The sequence below is a fragment of the Prunus avium genome, chromosome 6 (genome assembly GCF_965620075.1).
Source record: "Prunus avium chromosome 6, drPruAviu1.hap1.1, whole genome shotgun sequence".
Lineage (NCBI taxonomy): Eukaryota > Viridiplantae > Streptophyta > Magnoliopsida > Rosales > Rosaceae > Prunus > Prunus avium.
Window position 1 is genome coordinate 13,393,426 of NC_142289.1, and position 8,487 is coordinate 13,401,912.

General features: G+C 39.9%; 1 long non-coding RNA gene across 1 annotated transcript; it reads right to left on the bottom strand.

Annotated features, from left to right (window-relative positions):
- Window positions 1-646: 646 nt before the first annotated feature.
- On the bottom strand, window positions 647-3,250 carry LOC110747321 (uncharacterized). Its single transcript, XR_015836499.1, has 2 exons — window positions 2,834-3,250; window positions 647-2,393 (listed from the first exon to the last, which is right to left on the bottom strand). It is a non-coding gene; the product is annotated as an uncharacterized LOC110747321 (long non-coding RNA).
- Between the last annotated feature and the right edge of the window lie 5,237 nt (window positions 3,251-8,487).

Consider the following 8,487-nt stretch of genomic DNA (forward strand, 5'->3'; position numbering starts at 1 on the left):
TTTTTAATTGTTTAAAATTTCTGTTTTTATTTATTTATTTATTTCTTAACAGATTATCGTGTCGTGTCATTTGATTCGCGAATTGTAATGAGTCGTGGTCGTGTTTGTGTTTGACATTTTCAACCTATTTTCTTATCGTGTCGTGTTAATCCGTTAAGAAAAGCAGGTTGACACGAAAACGACACTAACATTGAAAAAACGACACGAATGCCAGCTCTACTCTGACGAGAGAGAGAGAGAGAGAGAGAGAGGTGGGTGTGGCCCTGTGGAGTAGGGTGGAGTAGTGGGCACAGGCATCAGTGCCTATTTTTACCCAGATTTTGAATTTCAACTGACAAAAGAGATTAGTGCCTCCATTCACAGTGGGTATAAGTCCGTGCCTTTAGAGCAGTTTTCTACAAAAGAAAAAGTTATGGAACTTCTAAATCTAAAGCATATATAGGAAGTTCTTGAGATTGGGAATAGATCAATTTTAGGACGTTTTTTTTGGTCGAAATGCAAATTCATTGAAAACCCACAAAAGGGCAAGGAACACAACAAAAGGGCCAAGTAGGAGCACCCGCAAAGGACTAACGCAACAGCACCCAAACAGGACCAGATCTAACTAAAACCCCGGTATAGGCATAGCATGAAGATCATGATCCCGTCCGAAAGAAAATTAAACAGGCATAAAGCCAGCAGTAAAACAAAATCCACACCTAACATGTGGTAGTAACACCAAATTGAAACAATAAAAATTACAGATAATACAGACCCACATCACAGATCTAACCCAAAATCCAGTAACTCTCAGAGCAGTCCAAAGGCACAAGAGTAGTAACCAAGTAACAGGAAGGAGGTGGTGCAGGCACCAGAGTCGGAACGTTGTCGCGGCTCGACACACCTTCCGAGGGGTACGCGAAAGCTCGCGGTTTGGGTTGACCGTAGTCTCCAAGTGATGAAGTCGGTTAGAAAGGGAAGTGGGGGGATCTGGGTTTTGACCAGCAACAACCCAAGAAATCGCATCTTCACCGGAATCGTAGACATCGACGCACCAAGGGGAAACCAGCAACCAAAGAGACGACGGCCACAGGACAGCTCTGAGGAGGATGGAACGGTGGATATATGAGGGATCTAAATAGATAAGAGGCATGAAGCCTACGATACAAGCAGGGTATGCTCGAACGACGTCACCCGCTCTCATCCAAGGAGAGAGCGAAGGGGCCAGCAAAATGGGGACACCAGATGCTAAGAGAAGAACTCGGTAGACCAGCAAAACACAACAGGGGGTGAGGGGGGAGGGGAAAGACCCGAAACTGCAAATAGCTCTAAAATCAACACCGAAACTGCAAACAAAAACACGAAATCAAGCAGCAACCAAAGTCGGCGATCTGCAAAGTAACCAACAGAGGCAGCAAAGTGGTCCCAAAGCAACTCAAAAATTGACAACTCCGGATCTGCAAAACAGAAAACCGAAAAACCAAAAGAGCCAGTCACACAATCCCAGCCCAAAACTGCGAGGAAGGGAAGGAGCAAAAGGAAAGGAGGGACAAGGAGGAAGGGCGGGTGAGAAGCAGAGGGGACGGGTATAAGGGAGGGAGGAGAGGGGAGAAAGATGGGGAGAAGAAGAGAGGAAAGGAAAAGGGAAGAGCTGGGAAAGGAGTAGGGGAGGGGATGAGGGGACGATGGTAGAGGAGAAGGGATCGGGGGAGGAGGGGGAGCCAACCACCTACCCCCAAAGGGGGCGGCGGCTGCTGTAGGTTCCTAGGGTTTTTCTCTCTTCAAACTTGGTTACCGAAAATTTGAGAGATTGAATGTGTAAGGTTCAATTTTAGGACGTTAAACATCCAATCATTTGAAAACAAAAATAGTTTAACCATCCACGTATCAAAATTAGTCTCCTCATAAGTCCTCAAAAAGGCCTTAATAAGCCATGATAGCCTCCCCAACCTTTGAACTTTTTTTCATAAAAAAAATAATTAGTCTCGTCTCCCCTTCTAATTAACAATTTGAGTCAATACAAGACCAATGCATTCTTCAATAATTGAGGTTACAATAATGAATGGTGACAAATAATTTTTCGACGTGATTCAGAAAATATATTTAACTTGGAATAACATCAAGGAAGGTCCTACATAACCTGGGTTGTAGCCTAGGTGAGTTGATATTTTGTAGATTAAAATAATACCACAGTCCAGATGACATCCCCATCCCAGCCAATTAAAATCCTATTAACAAATCTACCCTATGTCTGACCAATAAGTTACTAACAATAAAAAATTACAACCCATGACAAAAAAAAATACAGGCAAAGCACCAAACCTATTCACTTGTATTAGTTAAGGGATGTTTTGCAGCTCCAATAGCTTCTCCATCATCCTCGTTCCAATTCGACAAAGCGCCAAACCTGCATCCTGATCAAATATCACAACTATGGAATATCATAGCAGGAAATTATTAGTTCTGCACAAAATGAAAAAATCTAAACCATTGAAAAACAAATATAGACGAGTCAATCAATCAATAAATAATTAATTCAATAAAAAAACTAATTAACCCAAATATTAGCATTCTTTCATCAATAAGATGCTAACACAGACATGCTGCAGAAGGAAAAAAATGGAGAAAACAAATAAAACAATGAATGCATTTAGTCAACAACGAGTTAAGCAGATTCATGCCAAAAAATAAAAACAGATTCAGGGCAACTCAATTAAATAAATTGAAACAGATTCAAGGCTAACAATCGAAACTAAAATACACAGTTCAAAATCAGAAATTAAACTAAATCCATGATCAGAAAAGCAACACTAGATTATAACATAACTTAACCAAAACACAATTGGTGACTTACTAGTTCTCATCCACTGTCTTCTTCATGGTCTTTGTGGGCCGATTGATAACCAAAAGTGATGGCTTTAACCGAGATGGATCTCGGTCTTCTTGAGCCATAAATTCTAAAAAGGCTTATTCTTGGAGTAGATGACCCAAAAGATACCTGCAACCAAACGAAATCAAAACTTATTATCAGATTTGTTCCAAAACAGAGAAAAGCAACCAAACCAGATTCATCCAAAACGAATGACAAATTAGGTCGAGAGAGAGAGGAGATGAGGTCGACGGAGAGGGTGAGGTCGAGAGAGAGAGCGAGCGATCATGCCGATGCCGATGCCGACACCGACGTCATCGCGCGTCGATTTGGTGAGGTATCCAGGGCAGAAAGAAGATAGGCTGAGAGAGAGAGAGAGAGAGAGAGATAGACGGGTGAGTGAGTGAGTGAGGGTTTTGGAAAAAACAAAAAATTTGAGTGAGGGTATTGATACAATGCAAGCAGACTCACCATAGACTCTTCTTTGGGCCAATCAGAAGACGACACATGGCAAATGTATATATCATTAAACATAGGCGGTTCAGGTCAGGTCCAACGGTTCCAAATTTGTTTTACCCGAAGCCTGAACCTAAGTCAATGCTTCGGGTCAAGTCCAATGTTTACTTTTTTGATTTGGTTAAGAGCAAGTCCAGCAGTGGGGTTTGGACTAAGGCAAGGGGGGGTTTGGAAGAAAAACGGCCTCCTGCAGTGGGGTTTGGCCCGAGTTGGTGGTGGGGTGTTGTTAATAATATGTTAACTCGCAATTGTACGGGGCAATTAGTAGTATAGCAAGACAAGTACGAGATCGTACCCACGAAGACTGAGAAGTTCAAATTAGTTATGTAATTTAGATTACCGAATTCAAGAAGTTAGGAAGTTAAATCTAAAACAGAATTTAAAGCAAGAGTGAGTTTAAAAACAAATGCAGCAAGATTAAAATGAACTTTGAAGTGAGAATGCTTGTGATTATAGAAAGAAATGAACAAACTGAAATTGCAACGGAAAGCAAGTAAACAAAAGTAACAAAGGGTGGTTTTGAAGGTTAAAACACAGATTTGGAGACTAGGGCATTCGATTCACCATAACAATTCAATTCTGGGTTATAAAGATTCAAGTAACAAGTCTAATTCAGATTCAAAGATTGATTCTAGCTAAAGTATGATTAGGCCATGGTGTTTGGTCCTAACCTTGTGTTCCTAATTCCCTAATTTGATCATTTGTTGTCTAACCTAAAATTAAGTATTAGGAACCCATTAAGCATAGAAGAACATTTTAAACAACCAAGTATGTATCTAATCCCTGTTGTCGAATGTCCATACATACTCTTCCTATTCATAGTTCAATTCGAATTAAAGCATGGTGTATACTCTTAATTCAAACCAAGATAGTTAACAAACAAGTTCTAATGGTGATCAATCATTCAAACAAGCATGTTAACTTATAAGCATAATGAATAAGAACATGAATCATGAATTGTTCGGTTCATTTTTTCACATGATTTTTCATGTTATTCACCTATTATTTTGAGTTAGTTCTTGACATTTTATAGCTTTTTACTTCCTTGTTGTGTTTTCTTAGATTTTACCTTGGTTAGAATGAAAATGAGCTAAAAGTGCATTATTGGTTATAAATTCTGTTTTTGTTCATTTTCGTAGGTCAACTTCTTGGCCTGGGATCAACATGCTCTGGTGCTCGGATGAGGTGAAGATCTTCATGAAACTTGTTCCAATGGATGTTAACTACAACATATCCAAATTTGAGCTCCATTGGACAAGTATTGCCTATCCAACCAATCCAGCATGTTACCACAGCTCTGGAAATCCGAAGTAGTCCAGCTTTTACCTCCAATGTGTCACTTGATTCTTCTTGTTACCATAACACTTGGTAACAAGAATTTACCTTAGTGAAAGAGATATTTTCTGAGGCAAAGAGCATATTTTCAAGGACAAAGCTTCATCATGGCAAGGGGACAATGGGTGAAGGCTTTGGAGGAAAGAATGACTTTTATATTCAAAGTGTGAGCTGTAAATTGATGGGCAAAGCAAAGGGAAGTGCAATCTGAAGTTGGAGAGGTTTTGAACGTGGGTAGCCAATTCAATTCTGAATTCTACAGATTGAGAGCAGATTTTGGAGAGTTTTTGGAGCTTGGAGAAAGCCAAGGTGCAGCCAAGAAAAGTGGAGAAGAAGACTTCCACCATTGATGATCTTGAAGCTTTCATCATTTTCTGAAAATCTGTAAACTCTTTCTAATTTCATTTTGAGTTTGTATTTGAAATAAGTATGAGCAACTAAACTCTATAGCTAGAGCTTAGGTTGAAGCCCTAAACATGATTACCTTATTGTTTTGATGCTTGAGTGTATGAATTTCTAAATATTGTTGATGAATTCCAATTCACCAAATTAATCTATCCTTGATGTGTGTTTTTCCTTGGTTGGCCATCTTTGAAAGCATGCCTCTTGAGATTGCTGGGATTATGTGTATCTTCATGTTTTCCTAAGCAATAGATGGATGGAGTAAGAACCATCCATGTGAATTGGTTTCTTGAATACCTAATGTAAACACCATGCTATTAGGATTCTTGTGATGTTCATATTCTCTTTGAACTTAATGGGTTTTCCTTGTAATCGAATCGAAGTACGAACCATACCTAGGTTCGGTTATGAGGAGAGCACAAGTATTGTAGCACGAACCATGCACTTTACGTATATTAGAGAGAATCAATGCGTCTTGAGCCACGACCCATGGTCTTGATTGCGAACATCTTCATCAACACGTTTAGAGTTCATCACTTGAGTATTCATGAACTTTGGTAGAATTGTTTAGGGTGGATTCCGAAACCCTAGTGTTTGTTACATTTTTAATTCCACTCTTTGATATTTCATCTCTGCTTTTCTCATTTAAATTCAAAGTCCATTTACTTTCATGCAATAGAAATAGGTCACTTGAACCAAATCAAAACCCCCCCAATGTGTGTGTGAGTTGTGTGTTTGATACGTGGTGTGTCTTTGATACTGAATTTTAAGTGTTCTTTACGTACTCAAATTAGAACTTATAGGGAGCCGACAAGTTCTTCGTGGGATCGACCCCGTACTTACATAATCTATACTTCATTAGATTCGTGCACTTGCGGGTATTTTTAATTGGTTGTTTGCACATTAATTTGTGTCCTTTTAGGAATGCAACAATTTTTGGCGCCGTTGCCGGGGAACTGGCACGGTTGCTTATGTGTTTTGTTTGAGTATGTTTAGAGTACTTAGTTTTATTTTTGTTTATTGATTGTTGTTTCATTTTATCTTGATTTGTTTTTGTTTCTTTTTCTTATAGGAATATCCGAGGAGTCACCTCCACCATACCCACACCAACTTCATTGCACTGAAATTGTGGAACTTACTATGCAAGAATACTCCAATAAATTTGTGATGGAGGAAGCAAATGTTTTTGGCTCATTTCATAATGAGTTGCCTATGAATGAATATTTCCGAAAAACATACAATCCGGAGTGGAGAAATCAGTCAAACTTCTGGTGGACCGACAATCCAAATTTTCAACAAGGGTCATATCAACCATATCAAGGCCAACATAATACTTGTCCACCTTATGGTCAACCCCAATATTATAATCCACCACCGCTTAGTCAATCTCACCAACCACCTCAAGGACCAACTTTGGAAGAAATTGTTGCTTCAATGGTTAGAAACACAGATAATTTCATCATGCAGAGGAATGACACCCACATGCAGAGGAATGATACCCACATGCAGAAAATGGATAAGGCCATTGCCAATCTAGAAAATCAAGTGGGACAAATTGCAACAGCTTTGAGTCAAAGGGAAGTTGGGATGATGCCTAGCCAACCAGTGATTAATCCAAATGGGCGTGAGCAAGTTCAAGCAGTTACCTTGAGAACTGGTAAGGTAATTGGTGAGGTTGATAATTCTGAAAATTTGATTCACAATGTTGATGAAATGCAGGTTGAACAAGTGACTGAGCCTAAGGAAAAGGATGAAATCAACATGAAGGAAAATACACAAGCAGCATCTCCACCTGAGTGGATCCCAAAGCATGAAATTGCAAGAAGGGCAAGAAAGGAAAAGGTATGTCGTGAACCTACTGATGAAGATATCTCACGTGCTCCTTTTCCTCACAGGTTAATGAGTTCTAAAAATCAACATGCCAAGGACATATTGGAAACTTGTAGGATGGTGCAAGTCAACATTCCTCTCTTGGAGGATCTTTGTACCAACAAGAGGAACTTCAAAGATGATGAAACAGTTGCACTAACGGAAGAGGTTTCTGTTGTTTTGCAAAGGAAGCTTCCTCCCAAGTTGGAAGATCCAGGAAGTTTCACAATTCCATGTGTAACTGGTGATAAATTGTTTGAGAAATCTTTAATTGATTTAGGTGCTTCAATTAATCTAATGCCTTATTCTGTTTTTGAAGTACTAGAGGAAGACAAGCTGAACATCCATGTTCCAAGTACCAATCACATGACCAATGCCATCCTTTCTACTCAAGTGAAAAGGCTACCTAATCTTGAATATGTGCCTCCTCCATCTAATCCACGTATTGAAGAGCGCTTAAAATTGCTTTTGAAATCTACTCATGCGTATAAAAATAAAAGAATACGAAATGGGTTGATTAGATGGCAAAGAGATTTGAAGAAACTTCATGTTCAGCACAAGGAGGCGATTGAGCCAAAACCTCCCAAGTGACCACAGTATGTTGGAAGTCCGGCAAAAGACTTTAAACTTAGCGCTTCTTGGGAGGCAACCCAAGGTGAATAGAAGAAGTTTGTTGTCGTCCTAATCGCTTCAAAGTGGAGTTTCTCTAGACTCAAACTTTCTTTTATTTAATTTTATTTATTTAATTTTTGTGTTAGGGTTACAATTTTCCAACCAAGGTAATTTCGAATTTCTTGTTGTTTCTCTTTGTTTTTCTTACTCTTTCTTTCTTTTATTTGTTTGTGTTTCTATTTTGTTAGTAAGTTTGGGAAGTAGATTGCTTCATGATTGCACACTCTGAACTTTGGCTCAAATGCTTATTCCATTTCATAACATGTGATTACATTTATAAACTTGAAAATGCATACATAAAATTCCTAATCACACGTTCATTGTTGCATTCTGCGCCACCTGAGGCTTCTGCTAATTGCCTCTATCTGTTCTTGCTTGTAGAATCTGCAGCAGCTCTACATGATCATCATTCCTTTTTTGCAGCATCTCTACATGCTGGTTGGCACTGTAGAGCCGCTTCTGCAGGTCCGCCACCAGAGCTTTCAGGGCCGCCACCTCCTCACTCAGTGCCCCGCACTCTCGTGTTCTTGCCAGTAGGCGCATGCCCAAATTTGTGGCCGAGACCGCGTTGAGCACGGTTAGATTGTGGGACTCGTCCACTGCCATCCTGTCAGACCTCTGCGCCACATGCAGATGATCTGCAACTGTAAGTCTGCTGACAGTCATGCCTTCCGGCAGTACTGCCCTACACGGCACCACCTCAGAGAAGTTTGAGGCCGGGCCATGGTGGTATGAGGAGTTTGGGAAGATAGGGTTTGGAGGAGCCCGTGTCTGGGCATTTGGTGGTGCAAGGGACAACTCAAGGTTAAGGTCATCAACAAGCATATCTGGGGATGCCATTGATT